The 21,166-nt window shown below is 43.2% G+C and overlaps 1 pseudogene; it reads right to left on the bottom strand.

The window, feature by feature from the left end:
- Window positions 1–18,171: 18,171 nt before the first annotated feature.
- Window positions 18,172–18,736, bottom strand: LOC131916233 (ferredoxin-2, mitochondrial-like; annotated as a pseudogene).
- Between the last annotated feature and the right edge of the window lie 2,430 nt (window positions 18,737–21,166).

The raw sequence follows: 21,166 nt of genomic DNA, 5'->3' as shown, positions 1-21,166 counted from the left end.
TTCACTGTGCACTTATAGAGAAAATAATCAACAATGTTGTGAATTTTTTAGAAGTTGTCTTTTTGATAAACCAAAGATTTAGAAATCATTCCATTGTCAACTTGTTAAAAAAAATGTTTGAACACTGAGTGTTTTTGGTGACTGCTACTCTGAAAGCCACCAGATCTTACTGTAGGGAAGGAAACACACAGATGTGCACATACATGTAGTTCTATACATGCGTGTATGGAATATGTGTATACACACACATGGACACATATGTATATAAATGCATATGTGTGCACATATCTGGAAGGTGACATTCAGAGTGCCTTGAACCCTCAGTCTGCTGTGAATGATGTGTGGCCTTTCTTACTATGAGTTGCTTATTAATCAACCAGACTACACGTATTTGACTGTACATGACTAAGGACTCCAGCCCAATGCTAGTAGCCACTTGCTACCGTGAACAAGCTCCTCCTGGCAATGAATATGGACATGAGAGGACAGAGCCTGGCAATGAATTTAGATGTGATAGGACAGAGCAGCTTCGCCGTCAGTGGCTGCCAAGGCTAGTGCCTTCTCTTACAGAGAGTCTAAAGGGAGCATGAAATTTGTTCTGACATTCCTTGATCTGCATTGTGCTTGAAAGGGTCTACGTGCTAAACTTTTCATTGTGTTTGTATGTCCATCATCAGAACCACAAATCCAGAGGCAAAGCTTAGCATGAAGATGAAGCTATGGGGAGAAACCTTGATTGCCACATTCCAAACACTGGTTTGACCTCCGATGCTGATGTTTCATCTGAGTCTGGATTAAGCTTGCTGCCCTGTGTATTTTGTTGAGCCCCAGCTGTCCCATATATGCTATCCCCTCCTTGCTTCCTTGGAAAACAAACCCACACAGCGTCCTGCCTCCAAGCCCCTCCTCTGAGTGGTAATAATTTTCCCTTTGGGAATTCCTGCCTGAGCGATTAGATGCCTCTGTTTTTAGCTAGACTGTGGGGGATTTTTTTAAAATATTATTCAAACTGATACACGCGCTTCACAGTAGACGAAAGGGAAGATGGCTCTGGTTTGTTACTGCAAGCCAATACAGCTAGAGTGGGTCCCTGGATACTTGGTCTCAGCCTGCTCCCACCGTCTCCCCAGGTCATGTTTACCCGTCTTCATAGCACAGACAGGAGATTGGAGACAACCGAGAGAGGGTTGATGAAGACGGATCAAATACTTGGGTTTATTCTGCTGTCTTCTATTTTTTTTTTTAAACTTTAGGTTCTTTTAAACTGTTGTGTCCTCTTGTGGTGACAACATGAGGTATGCAGAGATGGATGCCCCTGGGTTTAGCAGTGTTCCTAGGAGCCCCAAGGGACCACATGGTTAAGATGCCTGAAATATCCCCATAGTAAGGAGAGTCTTGGCTACAGAACGGCAGATTGCACTAGATCTAAAGGAGCCCAAATTCCCCGCAAGCTAGATGCCTCTGCTTCTGACAGTGTTATCGAGACAAAAGGTATAGGGAGAAGGAGTGTGAAGGAGTAAGGAAGAGAAGGAAAAGGAGGGGCGGGGAGGACAGCGAGAAAGAAGGAGAAGAGAGGAAGGGGGCAGGGGAAGGAAGGAAGGGAGGGAGGGAGGGAGGAAGGAAGGAAGGAAGGAAGGAAGGAAGGAAGGAAGGAAGGAAGGAAGGAAGGAGAAGGAGAAAGGGAGGGTGTAGGGAAGGGAAGGGAGGAGAAAAGACAATCAGGGCCCAACTTCCTGACCCATGAACCTCTTGGTTCAACTTTGATGTCAGAAACAGTGAAACACAAACTTGGAAGAAGGAAGTCCTTCTGAGCAATGGAGTGATTCCACCCATAAACAGGAACATAGCCTCCATCTGGAGAGTCTATGAAATGGCAGTCTTATGCCTTTCAAAAACATTAATTGGGGACAAAAATGAATAAAATCTACCACAAATTTTTAGAACAGTTCTTCTCAAAAGTTATCTATTTTATGTTCAACCAATCAGCTTTCCTAGAGCTAGTCAGGCTGAAAACTCCCACGTGATGGATACCATCCAGGAAGTGGCCACTGATGTCCACCGTGTACAGAGCACAAGGACCTTCAGGGGTTGATTCAGCACAGGTGTTGACTGTCTGGAGCGTCGTAGCTTCTCTAAGCAAGAATGCTGAGACCCTGTCAGGCCTTGCCCTTGAGTCCTCTTAGCTGTGATGAAGGGGTCTTGGTTTTTCCAGAAACATTAGACCATTTTCATGAAAAGCTCTCACCACACTGTCTTGTCTTTTCTACCAGGGTCACAGGACAGTAATGTATCTTGGAGTTCTGTCTCTCACCATTTAACCTGGGCAAAGTTTGGGGCTGTTTTACCAGACAGAAAAGCTCTTTGGAAACAAGGAAAGTGTAGAGGGAACTTTTTTTTCCCCTTTTTTGCCTGATCCCAAGTCACCACAGTAAGATCCCTGGACAAAAGGGACAGAAGTGAAGGGTATGTGTCCCTGGTCAGCCTCCCTCCCTCCAGAGAAAAGCTTCAGAGAGACTAGAGGCCATTTGTCCCTGCTGCTCCCCCTCAGCTCCTCGCTGCATGCCCCACAGGAAGAAGCCCGTGGCTGCTGGGGCACAGTTTGCTGTCAGATGTAAAGAAACCAGGAGTCCTGATTAGTCTAACATAAAACAGCAGGGAAATGTAGAGGCAGAAACTTCTAAGACTTCCTAGACAGATGACATCAACAGAAGACAAGGAGAGTCGGGGTCCTGGAACAAGATGTTTCCATAGTGCCGAGAGCTGGTCAGTTGTGTCTAGAAGCAGTTGATAGGAGAGGACAATCTGTAAGGAAATGGTTTCAAGACAGGAAGGGATTTGGGAAGAACTTGGTGGCCATCTGCCGGGGATATTGTACAAGCACCCACTGGATTCAGCAAGCATGAGTGAGGTCCCTTCTGATCCTAGGAATCCATGACACTCCCACAAGCGAACCCCTGCAGGGCTCTGGTGCTCATTCAAAGTCCAGGTTCCCATGACGATGGGCTTTGGGAGGCTGTGCTCCCTCCAGATGGTTTCGATGTCCTAAGGGGCAAAGGGGCACAGCAAGGCGATCCAGGAAGCTCTTTAAGTGTTTTCCAAAGGAGCAAGACCGATGCTGCTTATTCCCAGGGCTCAGTTCCAATGACCTTGTCAAAAGGACCAAGGGCAAAGGATAGTTAGGATATGAAAATCAACCCTCAGTGGAACACAAAGCAGTGTTTGGGAACGAACAAGGAAGCAAGCATGGTTTTCTTGGCCCCAGTGTGGTGATGTTTTCACGTTGGTCTCCTTTGCTCTGTATAGTATGAGAGAAATGTGGCTCACTGGGAGAGCGAAGAAGCAATGGCTAAAATACCAAAGTTGGCATGTGTCCTTTTTTTAAAAAATGCATATATTTTTAAATAAAATGTTTATTTTAAAGAGATGTAAACATTTTTTTTTCTTTGACCAGATAATATGGGTATAATGTTCTTTGTGTGTGTACTGTCTGTCCTCTGTTCAGCAGCTGGAGAAGTGGTGCCACTGTGATCCCCATCTTGCAGGTGAAGAAACTGAGGCCCAGAGAGGCTCAGTAAATTGTCTAGGGTGCTATAACTGATAAATTAGCAGAGCCCAGAACCAGACTTTGACTCATCCCCCTCCAAAGCCCCTGCCTGTGCTCACCACTGGCCACACTAACAAACACAGTGAATGTGCACAGACCCACAAGCTGCATTAACATTGCTACTGAAATGCACGCGTGTGCACACATGTATGCATCCTAATCAAGCCAATGTTTCCATCAGTTCAGCAACAGTGCAAACTAAAGAATGCATAGAGTCAATTGGGGACCAAGACGGCCTGTTGGATATACATACCACCCCTAAGATGTAGACTTTTGTATCTGCTTTTCTCACTTAACTTTGTTCCCGTCTGTTGTTTTCTCATTGGAGACTATGTGATCCCGTGGAGGAGCTCTGATGCCATGGATGACCTTTGGCTCAGAGACAGATCTGCAAACCTGGTTCAGATGAGAATTGTTCTTTCTCTGTAGGGTCGCACTGCCTTCTCTCACCTTGTTCTTCCCTAACACTGGGGTTGTTGCACAACTCATGCATAATTACAAGATCATGCTTAATATCAACAAAATGTAAAAATTCCAGCACAAGAGAACTCATTCCTAAGGGTTTCAGCAGAAGTTTCACTGTTGACTGTCAGCATCTGAGTTTCTCATGAGTCTCTGTAGCTTGGGGAATCAGGCACAAGTTCGTTTTCATGGCCTAGATCCCCAAGCTAAAGAGTGGACCATTTCAATCTCATTGATAACAGAGGGGATGGTGGGATTTTATAAGGGAAAATTGGAATGCTATTATTCCAAGGGGTGGGTGATGCAACCTGAAAAGCCTGTGAGAGCTTCACTACATAACCCCTGTGTCTTAGTTACTTTTCTATGTCTATAATAAAATAGCATGACCAAGGCAACTTACAGAAGAAAGAGTTCATTTGGCTTATAGTTGTAGAAGAATAATAGTCCACTAGTGTCCAGTGGGGCAGAGGTAGTTAATAGGTAACAGGGGCAAGCAGCTAGAGTGGCTGCTGAGACCCAAGTGCTCTATGAGAACAAATGCCCAGAGAACAAACTGGTCTTAGCATGTGGATTTTGAAATCTCAACACCCACTCCAGGGACATACCTACTTTCTCTAGCCATGCCACATACCCGAATCCTCCCCAAACAGACACCAAGTAGGGATCTAGAGAGACTATTTGGAGACTATCTCATTCAAACCCCTACACCCTGCTCTAGACAAACTTTGCCTTTGTCTAGAGTACAGAGACAAATAGATACAGGATGATATATAATCTGCTAAGCACATAGTATAGGCTACCAGAAGGGTATTTAATAAAGTCTTGGTGGAAATGGAAGGTGCACAAGAAAGCTCCAGAGAAGAGCCTTTGACCAAGGTATGAATTACAGAAGGGGTAGGAAGCAAATGGGTAGAGAATATTGTGGGCAGAAGGTTCAGCCTTTGCAAAGGCTTCAAAATAAAGGAAGGGATCATAGTCAAAGGACGAAAGACATGCTCATTGCATTGTAGCTAGGGGATGGGTTGCTGTGATTGAAATATGAAGGAGATGAGAAAAAAGTTGGGAGCTTGATTTGTTTGTTAGAATGGTCATAAAAAGGCTGGGTAGCTAAAGCAGTAGAGATTTTTTTTTTTTTTTTTTGGTTATGGAAGTTTGAACTCAAAATGTCAGTAAAGTTGGTTACTTGAAGAGTTGAGAGGGATCTACTCCAAGCCTCTCACTGTGGTTTATTTTTTATTGCATTTATTTATTTATTGTGTGTGTGTGTGTGTGTGTGTTTATGTACAAGTGCGCACCTGTGCACACTTGTAGGAGTCAAAGGAAAACTTTAAGAGTTGGTTGTCTCCTTCCTGGGTATTGAACTCAGGTTGTCACATTGGCAGGAAGTACCTTTTCCCTCTGAGCCACTTCGCTGGTCCTTTCTTAATGGCTGTCTTCATGGGTTTGTGTGATCATATCCCTGTATCTTTGAACTACCTTCCTTCTGTATGTTCCTGTACTCAAATTCTCCTGTTTATAAAGACATAGCCATATTGACTTAGAGCTGCCTCTAAGGACTTTATTTGAGTTAAATTCCCTCTGTAAAGACCCTCTCAGTATCCAAGTTAAGTAATGATGTCCCAGCTTGGAACAGAGGAGTCTAATAACCTTCTGGCTACTGCTGGCCACCATAGGAGATCTTTAAAAGCTATGGGCTCCCTCCTGCTCAGGCAAACATGACCCTTGAAAAGTAATATGAAGCAAAGATGGATGTTGGATTTGGCGAGCATGGTCTTCTAAGGCCAAATCTAAACCCAAGTTCTCTAGATACTCTGCCAAGCCCAGGGAAGGGCTCAAACATTCTAAGCTTCTACAGAATAGCAAGCTCATAAAGGTTCCCGCTAGCCACTTTCCCGAGGGTCTGCCAAGGACAATGTCCAGTTGGGGAAATTACATAATTCATCACCTGGAGCACACCTTGTGATCTCAGATTAAATACTAAATCCAACACGAAGCCAGGATAACAGGCACATCCATGACTGTTCAAGGCAAAATCAGGTCACCCAAAATACAAGCCACCTTGAAGAACCTAGAACCCACGTCTGCATTCTTATACCCTCAGTATCCAGTGAACACACAGAAATGAAGGGCTTTCTGGTGTGAGGAAATAATATCAATGAGGAGTTTGGTCTGTGCCTGTAGGGCGTTTACCCACCAACCCCACAGATCCCCAGAGTTTTCTTGAGTGTGAGCATCAGGAAATATTAGATAGAAGGATTTATATTGCGGAGATAAACAGATAGAAAATAAAGAGGGCCTGGAACCTATTCCAATGGGCCCTGAATGTCTCGGCCCCAAGGTATTTATAGAGACGCCAAGGGGTGGAGCAAAAGACCTCCCCCCAGCACAGCCAAGTGCAGACCATCTCAGACATCTTCACTCAGGCCAGTGGTCCTAATCATCCTCTCTATGTGAACCTGCTGAGTAAAGCCATGAGGAACCTGAAAACGGTCTCCCACACGTGCCCACCTGACATCGGGTTTCCTCCTCCTCCCCCCTTCTTTTTGAGACAGAGAGCACCACTATATTATTCAGGCTGCCCTGAATCCTCTTGCTTCAGCTTCCTGAGTGTTGGGATTACAGGTATGCAGCACCAGGTATCCTTTAAATCCAAGCCCCCTGCCCTACAAAATGTTTATCTATGAATATTATACCAGAACTTTATCATCTTGATTTATTCTGTGCTCAACATCTCAGCAATGCACACATAGATCAACCCACCCTTCTTCAACATGTTCTATAACAGGAGGTACTTGGAGACTCAGCCTACATGGACCTGGGTGATATTTTGAGTGACATACCTCTACATAATCAAGGGCATCAATAAGGTAAGAAATCCCAACCACAGCAAAAATATTCTCTGAAACAGAACACACTGTTATAGACACCTTACCATAAGGCAACTCCTATAGCAGCTAGTCTTCATTTAATATGTGCTGTGTAACATGCCTAGTGTCAAGCAAGTTCGCTACATACGAGCTTTTGTGTATGTCTCAAAACTCAGACATTTAGATTCTACCAGGATCTGTGTTGTATTGTTTGGCTGCAGAAAGTTTAAATCAGTTATGTGGAAACACAAACCAATACCCAGAAGTTAAATAGATAGACATGCTTCTGAGCAGATGGTGGCAAAGAAGTACGACACTCTTTGTCACACTCCATTCGTGGTGTCCTATCTGGCTGGCCCTCACCTCTGAGAAAACTATGTCCCATCCTAGGAAAAGGGCATCTCTAATGCTTGCTCTTGTTTCTGCCATCCCATAGAACGACCCTCAAGACATAGAGTCCGGTCATAAAACCCACACTGGAGATTGTGGGTTGAAATTGGTGCTGACAAATTACCCCATTCCTGGCATTTGGTGTCTGTGTTACCTCCTGGACTCACAGTGTACTTGCTCCCTCAGTAGCAACAGCACTGTTTACATGTGTTAGGACGCACTCTTTTTACTTCTTATCCATATGCCTGTTACCTAAATTTATTCTTTCACATTTCTTGTCATGTATTTGGCAGTTTTGCCCATTTTGAACTTAAATCAAAGCCTCATTCCTTCCTTTTTCAAAAAAATTCTGATGATACTGAAAATATTTAGATCTACAAAATTCCTCCTGAGATCAGCTATGATATTTAAACACTGAGATTTGGGGCACTGGAGAGATAGCCCAGATAGCAGATAGCTTATCCAGAAGATCCCAGTTCAGGTTCTAACACCCACTTCAAGTGGCTCCCAACCACCTGTAGCAAAATCCAAGGACATTTCACTCCCCCTTCTGGCCTCTTCAGGTACTCACATACACATACACGTACACATACACGTACACGTACACATAAATAAATAAAACATCTTTTTTTAAGACTGAGATTTACACAGTGTTCACAAATAAATCACTTTATGAATATTTACTAGTTACAGTGTTTATTTAATCTTTAATCTATAGGATAACTTAGAAGACTGGGCTACAGTTTCCAAATGCTCAAGCCTCTATTTATTAATTTATACATGCATACAAATTTTTAAAATGTAATAGGCTTATAGAAAAGTGCCCAAATCAGAGCCAGTGAGATGACTCAGTAGGTAAATATGCCTGATGCACAAACTCGGTAACCTGAGCTTGATCCCCAGCAACTACTTGATGGAAAGAGAGAACCAACTTCCTCAGGGTGTCCTCTGGCCTCCACACACACACACCCTGATAGTAGTAGATAAAAAGAAAAACACACAAATTGTAATGGTAGAGATTCATGAATTTTCACAAAAGGAATATACTCAGGATAGACACCACTTAGATTAAGTTGTAGGTCATTTCCATCACCAGAACCATAGATGTTAATTTACTATATCAGCTTTAAAACTTTGTATAAATGAAATCATGTAATGTGGGCTCTTTGGGAATCTCATTTTAATCCTTGATCTTGTTTATGAGATTCATCCAAGCTTTCATCAATTATAGGTGAGAGTTCACCTTTATTTCTGTACAGTATCCCATTGCATGGATATACCACCATTTACCTAGCCATTTTATTGCCAATAGACACGTCCATTGTTTCCACCTTTCTAGTATTATAAACACTGCCTGCATAAACATTCTAACACGTGCCTTTTGCTGAAATAAATATACGTTTCTGTTGAGCACGTAAAATGGCTTTGTCACAAGATCTGCAAGTCGCCTTGCCTGAATAGGTAGTGAAAATGTGCTGTTTGCAGCGCTTGCGCTGATCACATTCCAACCAAAATCTGTGGACGTTCCGGGCTCTCTCCATTTTCACTAGACCTTGATCTAGTATCTTTCAATTGTGACCATTCTGTGGGTCACCTCACTGTGGTTTCAATTGGCATATACCAGATAACTAATGCAAATAAACACTTTTTTCGTATGTTCTCTGATTCATTTGGGTGAATTGTAGGAAAGTACCTACTTAAATTGCCCGTCCATTTTTCTTTTGGGGGAATGCCCCATTTTTCTATTGATTGGTATGATTCTTTACATGTCATATTCTAAGGCTGATTTCTTTGACAGTTGTACGTGTTGCCACTTCTCTCACACTGAAGATTGCCTTTACACCCTCTTAACGGGGATTTGTGAAGCCCTGGAGTTCTTAGCTGTCAAGTTATCTAGTTTACTATCATGTCCTTTAAAGTTAAAAGTTTTTTGGTGTCATGCTTAAGAAAATAATTTCTACTACAGGAGCGTGAAGTAGTATTTCCCACTGGTTTTTAAATTCTTTATTTATTTGAGGAAAATAGAGGTTTTTGACTATAATATTTTTCAAGGAAGAGTGAGTGGTTGGAAACAATCTCTAGCCATTATATGTCTAGAAGTGCCTTCCTTTGCTTTCATTAATGTCTTCCAGCTATGGAGGGATAAGGCAAATATGTGTGTGTGTGTGTGTGTGTGTGTGTGTGTGTGTGTGTGTGTGTGTGTGTATTTGTTCTTGTTTGTTGATGGATATCAATCCGAAGTTTAATAAAGATGCCCCTAACTATACATGCTCCACACAGTGATATATTGGAACTTAGTGAGTTGTTTTTAACTTTGACCTGGGCCTTTCTAGTTTTCTAGTATTTTCACATGTGTTCATCGCCTGGTCCGGAAATTCCATCCCATGTGTTTTAATGTTCCAGAAAAAGATTCCACATGTCTCTTCCCTTTCCTCATCTTCTCATTGCTTTGCCTGCTCTGTCCCCTTTACATTTCATGAAGTCCTCCCAGCTTGTCTTCTAATGCATCATATCCACAGTGTCAAATCTGTGATTTCCATCTCTTTGTGGTTTCTTTAACTCAGAAGTCATGTGTTTCATACCTGAGACCCTTGTCCTGTTTAGTGGATCTCTTTTTCATGGCAACCCAAGCCTGTTATGTTAAATCAGTGTTCTCTTGGTTCTCATCAAGGATACACACGAGAATAAAAAGCTGTATTTCCCCCACTTCCCGTACAGCTTTCACAAGAGACTGTCTTCCCTAGATCTGTGTCTCTATTTGATGAAGTGAGGACCTAGAAGAAAGGCATGGACATTTATATATGCATAGATAATAAGTAACTTTGCATTTGTATGTGTGGATTTATGTATACATACAAATGGAGATTTTCAAATGTTAGATTAATTTTAGCAGATATATAAAAGCATAAAATTGAACATATTAATAGTGCAGTATATGATGCCAAATGTATGTAGACACCATGCAGAACTATAGGCATTTGAGACAGAGAAGACTAGTTTTGTATCCACTTTATGATACGTGAATAACTATTCACCAAATACCTCTGAGTGCTGGATTATGTGATAGATATGACACAGCCCTTACATACTTTAATGATTCCTTTAAGGATTTATACAAGAATCCTTAATCTAAGGATTAAGATGCTTGTACTTGGCTGCATAGTTTATTATCACCTCCATCACTGTTGTCATTAGCTCCATCATCAATCCTCAACACTTACATGGAACTGAGTGTTTTTCTGTACTGAAGTCTGGTTAGTCTGCATTGGTGGCTGAGACATTGAAGGAGGTCCTTTGTCAGAGAACGTGTGGATCTCAATTTAACTTACCCCAAATAAGGCAACACAAGGCAAAAATCTTACCAGTCCTCCTGTCACTCAGAAGGCATTGTTGTGGAATATTTAACTATGCAAAGATGTGTTTCTTTAATTTCTTTAAAGATGTGTTGATGCTCTACCTTGCCTGCTTAAGACCCCTGATTAGCCTAATAAAAAGGAGGTATAGGTGGGACTTCCAGGCAGAGAGAGTAAGTAGGAGGAGGAATTTAGGCTCCCAGAAGAAAGAAAAGGAGACTCCAGGGAGATGCCAGGGGCCAGCCAGTCAGACATAAAGGAAGCAGGAAAGTAGAACATACAGAATAAAGGAAAGGTAAAAAAAAAAAAAAAAAAAATCCTGAGGCAAAATGTAGATGAATAGAAACAGGTTAAATTAAATTAAAAGAGCTAACCAGACAAGCCTAAGCTAAGGCTAAGCATTCATAATAATAAGTCTCCAGTCTCCCTGTCTCTATTTGGGAGCTGGCTGGTGGTCCAAGGAGAATTCTAACTACAAGCTACCTGCACCATGGTTAGGCAAGCCCGTGAAAGGGATCGTTCTCTAATTTCCACGAGGGAGAAAAAAATTGCCTTATTATATTTGGGAACTTTTGTCAAGTTCCTACTAGAGAAGATTGTTAAAATGATTAACTTTGGCTAACCTTTTAATTGCATGGGTGAATGTGGAGAGAGAGAGAGAGAGAGAGAGAGAGAGAGAGAGAGAGAGAGAGAGATTATCATTAATGCAAATGCACATTTATATTTAAATGCATGATCTGTTATATCTCATTTTCTAACATTTTATTAATAATATTATTAATCTGGTTTTGTGACTGATAATGGTTTATGGCTTGGGGATTCTGTCGTCTTCCCCAGATGTGGGAACGTGATGAGGTCAACACCAGCAGCAGGGATGCTTGGCACTGTCAACATCAGGATGCTTTTCATTTTATCTCAGTGTCTGCGAATTCTTTAAATAGCAGAGGAATTTTCTGTTCCTTGAAGCTTTGAGAGAACAGGCTTGAAAATATCTGAATCTTCTTTAGATCAGCACTCCCCATAAAGCCATCTGGGCCTGTCTGCTTCAGGGAGAGTCGTTCTTTGACAGTTTGTTTCTTCAGTTTTTCTTGCTTTCTTCATGCTTCCTATTTTTAAAACACCTGTAACAAGTCAGATTTTCCTAGTGAACAGCAAACTTATTTTAAAATAATAAAACACAACAATGCAAGGGCACTCTTTTGTAAATTTAGATTATTTTGTACCTGTGATTAAGTCTCTTTTCTCCTTTCTAAGGCTCTGTTTCAATTTTCCTTTTTGTCTTTTTTTTTAAGATATATCCACTTTCTCCCATCTTTAAAAAGTAACCATTCCTGAAATCAAGTTAATAATTAATGCTCTAAAATCCCCTGTGATCTGTATCAGGTCTGCTCTACAGGTACCCATGCTGGACCAAAAGGTGCGAGACAGTTACCGGGGCTGTGCCTCATCATCTCCTGCATCGCTGGGGCTGTGCCTCATCATCTCCTGCATCACTGGGGCTGTGCCTCATCATCTCCTGCATCGCTGGGGCTGTGCCTCATCATCTCCTGCATGGCTGGGGCTGTGCTTTATCATCTCTTGCATCACTGGGGCTGTGAGTCCTTGTCTCCTGCATCACTGGGGCTGTCATGTCCAGAGTTCTCCTCCTTCTAGAGTTCCCTGGTCCAGGGGCAGCAGCACAATTGGGTACATGAGCTTCCACACCTTTCTGAGAGACTCGTGGGAAATCACTTCTCTTGCTCATGGGACCTTACCCCGGTGTCACCCCCAAGGCTCAGCAGAGGTGCAAAGCTGGCACTGGAGTTTTCCCAGGGGAATGTAAAGCTGGCTGCTCTTTTAACCAACAGTGTCGAGGGTCATCTTTCCTGGAGCAAAGCTTACAGTGATGGTGAGCCCACAGAAAACTTACCTTCTTCCATTGTTAGTGAGAACAGGAACCTTGCCATCCTGCTGGGTGTGTTAGACCCAGCAAAGAGGTGATTCATGTCTGTCTACCTTCCACCATTGTCCAGACCTTTGATGAGATTCTCAGATAATTCTTCTCTTCAGCTAAGAGCAGAAAACAGGGCAGCCATCTCAGATGACTGGAAGGATGGCAGTAGTGTGATGGTCCTTCCAACCACCCCTGGAGAGGAAGCCGGAAAGCTTTTCTTTTCTTTTCTTTTTTTTTTTGTTTTTTTGAGACAGGGTTTCTCTGTGTAGCTTTGCGCCTTTCCTGGAGCTCACTTGGTAGCCCAGGCTGGCCTCGAACTCACAGAGATCCGCCTGGCTCTGCCTCCCGAGTGCTGGGACTAAAGGCGTGCACCACCACCGCCCGGCTTCTTTTCTTTTCAAGACAGGGTTTCTCTGTGTAGTTTTGGTGCCTGTCCTGGATCTCGTTCTCTAGACCAGGCTGGCCTCGAACTCACAGAGATCCACTGGATCTGCCTCCCGAGTGCTAGCATTAAAGGTGTGCACCACCCATGCCCAGCCGAAAAGCTTTTCTTAAAGTAGTCTCTATCAAATACTCCTGTTTGACCAAAAACCTCCAGTATCCTCCCCAGCCTTAAGTCTGTCTGGTTGTTGGAAACAGATGGGTATGATCACAACTGAGGTCTCTGTATGTCTCCTGGAGAGATAAATGGAAATGACTTTTTTTTTTACTTTTTTATTTTATTTTATTTTTTTGATATTTTAAGATAGGATTTCTTTGTGTAGCCTTGGCTGCCCTGGACTATAGACTCACTCTGTAGACCATGCTGGCCTTGAACTCATAGAGATCCCACCTGCCTTTTCTTAGGATTCTTTACTCTGTGTCTTCACCAGCATTCTACCTTGTCAAATCTCTCAGCACTCCGCTGGCCGCTCTCTTTGAAATACATTCTGTGTTTGAGACTCAGACCTTTTTGGGTCCTTGCAGGTTTGTGATCCACAAGTTGGCAGTTTTAAGAAGCTTGTTTTGCTTCGTTGTAGAGTGATCACCACTTTTTGTAGTTGTCCTAATTGATCTACTCTTCTGTTACCCATTTGGGAGAGCAATAGGTCTTGAAATTGAACTCTGAAGCATCTAAGTATATAACCCAGGAACCTAGAGTAACACATATACTCTTCAATACTCTGTAAATTTTTTTTGTTGTTCTTTGAAAGTTGATATCCGAAGTGGGAGCAGTAAGAGGGAGTTCTTTAAGGATTTTGTTATGTGATAATTTTCTATTGAATGAGAGCATCCCAGAAGGAGAGGGACCCAAAAGTGTGAGTCAGACTCTGCAGGTACCTCACAGCATCCCCATCTCAATCTTCTGATGATTTGTGCCTATGAGCACATCGCATGAAGAGAGGTCTCAGTACTGAACTGCCTGGCAGTGGGCTACCATTTTCTGAAGTTTCTTTTGTGGGAGATCAACAAATAAAGCCCTTTTTTGAAACTTGGGGAAATAAAGACGAGAAACACACAGCTCATCTTTAGGTTCTCAGGGCGATGGCAGACTTGGAAGAACAGACATGGGAAAAAATGTGTGTAGTCTCTGAAGGTTTCATGAAAAGCGGTACAGGCCACTTCCACCCATTTTCCGTGGGCTGCACCAGTCTCCTGGTAGCCCTGCCTATGACTAGGCTATGGCAAAGCTACAGATTCAAGGATGTTGCAAAAACTGGTATTGAAAAGCTGAGCTTGGTAGCACACACCTTTAGTCCCAGCATTCAGGAGGCAGAGGCAGGCAGGTCACTGGGAATTCAAGGCCAGCTCAGTCTACATTAGCAAGTTCCAGGCCAGTCAACACTACATAGTGAGACCCTGATACACACACACACACACACACACACACACACACACACACACACACACAATAACAAGAACAAAAAGAAACACTGAAGTTGGTAATACAACCTGTCATGCCAAGAGGAGGGGACATACAGGCATGATACCTAAAAGCTACCTGGAAGGGACCAGGGAGATGGCTCAGTGGTTAAGAGTGCCTATTGTTTTTGTAGAGGCTCTAGGCTTCGTTCCCAGCACCCAACAGATGGGACTATATGAAAACAAAAAGTTCCCATACAGCAATGAAAACAATCAGCAGAGTTAACAGGCAGTGCACAGAATGGAGCAAATCTTGACCAGCTGCACTTGGGCAAGGGACACATATCCAGAAGTTACAAAGAACTGAAGAAATTAAATACCAAGGAAATAAATTTGCCAATCAACATTTAAGAAATGGGAGCTCACAAACTCTGGACTGACAGCTGGGGAACTTGCATGGGACCGAAATAGGCCATCTGAATGTGGATGACAGTTGTGTGGCTTGATCTGTTTGTAGGGCCCCTGGCCATGGGACCAGAACGTATCCTGGGTGCATGAACTGGCTTTTTGGAGCCCATGTCCCACCCACCTTCCCTATGGTGGGACACCTTGCTCAGCCTTGATGAAGAGGGGAGGGGCTTGGTCTTGCCTCAACTTAGTATGCCAGCCTGTGTTGACTCCCCAAGGGAGGACTTACCTACTCTGAGGAGTGGATAGGGGGTGGGGTGGGAGGGGGAGCAGGAGAAGGAGAGGAAGGGGGAACTGTGGTTGGTATTTAAAATGAAAAAAATTTAAATAAAAAAGATTAAAAAAAGAAATACTGTTTTAGAAAATGCTCAGTTTCCCTATCCACCCGGGAAATGTAAATGAAAACTCCTTTGAGGTCTCTCCTCACCCCAGTCAGAACAATTCTCATCAACAAATTTGACAACAAATGTGGAGAGGATGAGGAGAGAAAGGAACCCTTATTCACTGTTGGGGGTACAAATTAATGCAGCCATTGTGGAAATCAGTTTGAAGCGTTCTCAAAAAATTAAAAATAGAACTGCAATATGACCCAACTATTTCACTCCTGGGCATATACACAGAGAACTCCATACCCTACCATAGAGATATCTGCACACCCAGCTTTATTAACATAGAAAAGAACTGGAATCAACTTCATTGTCCATCAACAGATAAACGGATTATGGAAATACACACACACACACACACACACACACACACACACACACACACATATATACATGAATGCTATTCAGCTCTAAAGAAAAATGAAGTTAAAATTTGCAGGAAATGGATGGACTACTTAGATGTATATATGTGAATATGTAAGCAAATACAGTATAACATGAACAAAAGAGAATAAGAAAGGCTGAATATAAAGGGATGAGAAGGACTGAACACAGGTGATGGACACGAGTTATGAAAGAGAATATAAAGACAATTGTTTTTCTAGTTCTAATTCTGTCATGGAGTTTTTCTAGTTTTGGTGGTGGATAAGTGCATACAATATATTCCTTACTGAAAATGTAATATGAAGTCCATATCTTCCATTATGAATATCTATTCTTACCGCACAGAAGAATTATGTACACTTTGGGTGTGGTTGATTTGGGTGTGTAATGTTTTTATCTATTTGCAAGGTTATTTTGATAATAAACTTTATAAAATTAAAACAAGCAAAGAAACAAGAACCAACTCCTCCCCAGTATTGTGGGACCTACAGGGTTGCTTTAGTGCTACAATATTGGTACCTGTGGTTATAAAGGTGATTAGACTCTCAGGAAATCACATAAGTTCTTCAGTTATACAAATTCCAAATGGCTTGCTGAACTGGTTGCTTAAGAACTGACATTGTAGAGATTTGGAGCTATAAATTCCCATCTGAAGAGTGATGAAGGATATTGTAGAGGGTCCTAGTAAAAATGATTGGCAGTTACCTGAGCTTGTGACCTCTTCTTCAATCTGATTATCCAGACAAGCCTTGCTCAGTGGAGTTTTCTGTAGGGATGGACATTTTTCTGTAGGGATGGACAATTTTTTTTGTAGGAATGGACAAGGTTCATTTTGCCCCACCTTATACTGCAGCCAGAAGTCACGTAATGTATATTATAGTTGCTTTGCTATAGTTGCTGTGATAAAATGCAATGACCAAGAGCAACTTAGAGTAGAAAAGAATTTACTTTGGCTTACACTTCTTGGTAGGCAAAACATGGAAGACACGGGAGCAGGGGCAGGCAGCTGGGTGAATACATTTTCATCCCCCCCCCCACAGGAAGGGGAGAGAGAGAGAGAGAGAGAGAGAGAGAGAGAGAGAGAGAGAGAGAGAGAGAAAGAAAGAGAACAGAAAGCAGGGGGGCAGGGCAAGGCTATTTAATTTGATGCCAAAGCCATTCTAACTCAACAACTGGCTGTGAACTTGGGACCATATTCCTAGGGAAGTTTATTTCACATAAATAAAATTTTGAGGAAAGTAAGATCCACATTTTTTTTTTAAGCCAGAGCAATACTGTGACCAAGCCAAAAGTTGACAGCTATAGGGAAGTGCACTCCTCCCATAGATCAAAATCAAGAATACAAGAAATAGAGTGTTCTCCCCACCCTGCTGTTTTTCTTCCTCGTCTCTTTTGCAAATGAATTTCACTTTTAAGCATATTTCTTCTAGGTGCAGAAATTATGTTGCAGGCAATTCCACACTATAGCTGCAAGGTCTTCTGCTCATTGGTGAGAGCCCACCTGCTTCACATCCAGCTCTTTCAGCTTACATAGGAACTGGAGAGATGGGACTTTTGTGGCCCCTTGTGGAATTGCCTCCTCCCCTACATATGACTTATGTGCAGGGACTTCTGGGGCTGTGAGACCCTGTAATGGAGGCACTTCCTGTCCTTCTACTAGGCAGCTTCACTACTCCTGCTGCCAAGCACGGGCCATAGAAGGAACATGGCACAGGCCTCCTTCCCATACATATCCCCCAGAGACCCAGGAATGAGATAATAACAAACCCAAACCTCTGGTGTAAAATAACCAAGGTGCCCTTCTTACTCCAGCTGGATGACTGTCTCTGTGCTCCACAGCACCCATAACCAATTCATAGTTGGGTTTATGATATAGTGAAAAGGAGGAGGGGATATTCTGTATATATTTCTTGTCCACAAAAAAAAAAAAATCACCTGACTAATCATGACCTTTATAAATCACAACCTCTCCTGGAAGGATAGGTAGCATTTAATACATTTCGTTTTGGATAACAATAGAGTGTATATGCATATCATCTACTTCCCTTTTCTTTTTCTTGGCTTCATCTCCTGAGTCCTCATCTTCAGCACCCCCATCCCAGTAGCATGGGAATTCCAGTTCGTTAGGCCACATGATATTGTAGTCTCCACAAGCTACATGAAGGTACCAGTTCTCGAAATTCAAACTCTTTCCTTTAAGAACTTCACTTTCTTTTTGTTTTCTGTTTGTTTGTTTTGTTTTGTTTTTGTTTTTGTTTTGTTGTTGTTGTTGTTTGTGTGTGACTTTTTATTGCAGCTCTGGTTTGAGTCCATCCCTAATTTATAGTTTGATTCTCCCTGGTGGACTGACACACCCAAGATGGAGACACATTCCCCCTCAGGGCCCAGACAAGGGCTGCCCCAGCAGCGGCTCTAGTCTCACACTGTGCTTCCAACTTCTCTTTCCCTGCCAGTCCGTGCTCTGGGGCCGGAAGCATGGCTTTTCAGTTCAGTGGCCCTGGTTGGTCCAGTGGCCTCATCTCAGTGAGGCTTGGGAATGTGGCCATCCACGTAGAAGTTCCTGGTGACCTTAAGAAGAGCAAACTCCACTCCTTCCAGCTCAGGGGTCAGCACAATCTGGCAGCCCAGTCTCGAGTTCTCCTGGAGCAGCGGGGCCATGTCCAACATGTTGTCCTCCCTCTCCTCAGGAGGAGGCAGGAGATCTAGGTGGGCCTCACTTACATACACATGGCAGGTGGAACATGCCAGGGAGGCTTCGCAGGCCCCTTCTAGGTCCACCCTGTGGCTCTGGGCCAGGTGAAGAACATTGTCCCCGACTCTACCTCTCATGGGGATCCGCTGACCAGAGCGGTCCACGAAGACCATGTTGACCGCGTCCCGGGGCAGCTCCGGGCCGTCTGCCTCGTCCTCGCCTGTTCGCTGCTCTCCTGTCATCCTGAGAGAGTCCTGGATGTCAATGCCGCGTGGCCAGCCCAGGTCTCCCAAGAACCCCCGGCGGCCTGCAACAGGCCCCAGGCACTCACGCCGCGGGCCATGGAGGCTGCCATGCTAGGCCACGTGAAAACTTTACTTTCTTATACATGTTTCTGGAGTCTGGTTTGGAAGCTCGAAAGCACAGACTCAATATCATTTTCTCTTTTCTTTTGTGTTATCTTTTGTCTAGGTCAGGAAGCAGAAGATGCATTTCAAGTATGGCTGGGGTGATTGTGACAGTGAACTCTTTGTCACTTAACTCAAATTTCAACAACCACAGTATCCAGGGGTCCACTGTACTGAATAACACAGTTGTACATGTGACCAGAGACAAAACAAAACAAAACCAGTGCTGCTTAAAGTCATGTAGTGCTCTTAATGTCTCACTGTTACTTATGGACACAAGGCCATGCTTATTAGGGTATTGGTGACTTTTCCTGTTGCTGTGAAGAAACCCTCTGACAAAAGCAACTTAAAAGAGTTCATCTGGGCTCCCTCCCACCTTGAGAGTGCTGTCCATCACAGCAGGGAAGTCATGACAGTGGGACCTCAAGGCAGCTGGTCCCACTGCATCAGCTGTCAGGAGGAAGAGAGAGATGAATGATAATGTTCACCTCACTCCCTCCTTTTTATACAGTCTGGGGCCCCAGTCCATAGAATGGTGCTACACACATTTAAGATGTCGTCCTAACTCGGTTAACCTAAACACTTTCTCACAGTCATGCCCATAAGCTCGCTTCTATGGTGAATCCAGATCCTGTCAAATTGATAGTCATTACTAACCACCATGGTCATGTTTATTTTTCTTAAATCAAAGTAGAAATAATTTGCTTATATAAATATGATGTTGACATTATAGCCATATCCAGTCAGTTAAAAGCAAATGATGCCTTCACTGGTTAATTGGCTAGAACTCTTGACCTAATAAGCAGAGGCTGAATTCACAATTAATTAAAGATTTCATGTTCATTCAGCCAAAACATGCCTCAAACCATCTTTTGTTCAGCTGTCCAGTGAGATACTTAGATCCATATTTAGGACAGCTTTCTACTGTAATCAACACATGCAAAATATCTCGGGTCATAGATGCTCTTTCACTTTTTCAGAATAGGAATTACCCTGGATTTTCCCATTATGCTAAATTTCACTGCATCTGTCACAATGGACTACATAGCAGTTTGTATGTAATTGGATTTGAAAAACAGTGCTCTTTCATTTCCATCTATCAGAGAGCAGTGCTATCAGAGATGGGGAGTCTGGAGATGAAAGATGTCCAACAGCTTCCCTAAAGTTATTTACGAAGTATGTGGAATTCTAATGGGAACTCACATCAGTTTGACCCAAAGTCCCTACTGCCCAACAACTCTGGCTTTACTTGATACATAATGATGGTAACTAATCGGGACCACTTGCCATTTTCTTCCTTTTTAAATTTTTTTTTTACATTTATTTATTTGTGTGTGTGTGTGTGTGTGTGTGTGTGTGTGTGTGTGTGTGTGTGTAAGACAACTCACAGGGGTCACTTTCCTTCCACCACGTAGGTTCCGGAGATTGAACACAGGTCATCGGCTTTCCTTCCACCACGTAGGTTCCGGAGATTGAACACAGGTCATCGGGCTTAGTGACAAGCACCTTTACCTGTTGAGTCATCTTGCTGTTCCCCTCACCCGCCACTGCCACATTCTCAGTCTGGCACCACAATTCCATTCAACAAGCTGGTAGGCACCAGTGGGCTGCCCAGCCAGTGCTCATTCATAGTCTGGCAGTGGAATGCGGAAAGGATATGGGCACAGCTAGAATCTAAGTCATACAGGAAAAGCTGTCTCGGAGCCCAGCATCGTGGTGCACATCTTTGATCACAGCACTCAGGAGGAGTTCGAGACTGGCCTGGTCTACAAAGTGAGTTTCAGGACAGCCAGGGTTGTTACACAGAGAAGCCCTGTCTCGAAAAACAAAACAAAACAAAACAACAAAAACAAAGAAAGCTGTCTCGGGTTGGGCCAGCAGACAAGATGTCACTGATTCAATCTTATATTAGCTTTTGGTTACCTGCTAGGTTTGCAGAAGATTAAGGATGGCATCTTGGGATGCATGCTATGCCGAGTCCAAAACCCCTTTGCGCCGAGCTTAACCCTGTAACTGAACACCAATAAGGTGACCTTATTCAATTTAATGAGCACTTCCCCCTAGCATGTCTTCCTGTGAATTCAGCCCTGAAACGCCTCACATTCATTTAAGATGCAATAGGAACCAGACGCTCACTCTTTTTGCTGTTGTGTCCTTGGTCTCACCTTTCAAGCACGAAAATATTTCCTGTACTAGTAGGCTAACGCCTAAAGGTCTTCACAACACTGCCTTCTCCCACTTAGGCTCTAAAGCTGTCCTTGCAAACTTTGGACATAGGAAAGGTGGGAGCAGGAAACTACAAGTCCCAGCATGCACGGCGCATTCCGCACAGGCGCAAGGGGACCACCCGGCCAGCTGGCCAGCCAGCCTGCGGAGAC

Source organism: Peromyscus eremicus, chromosome 8a (assembly GCF_949786415.1).
Source record: "Peromyscus eremicus chromosome 8a, PerEre_H2_v1, whole genome shotgun sequence".
NCBI lineage: Eukaryota > Metazoa > Chordata > Mammalia > Rodentia > Cricetidae > Peromyscus > Peromyscus eremicus.
This window is presented reverse-complemented; position numbering and strand designations above follow the sequence as displayed.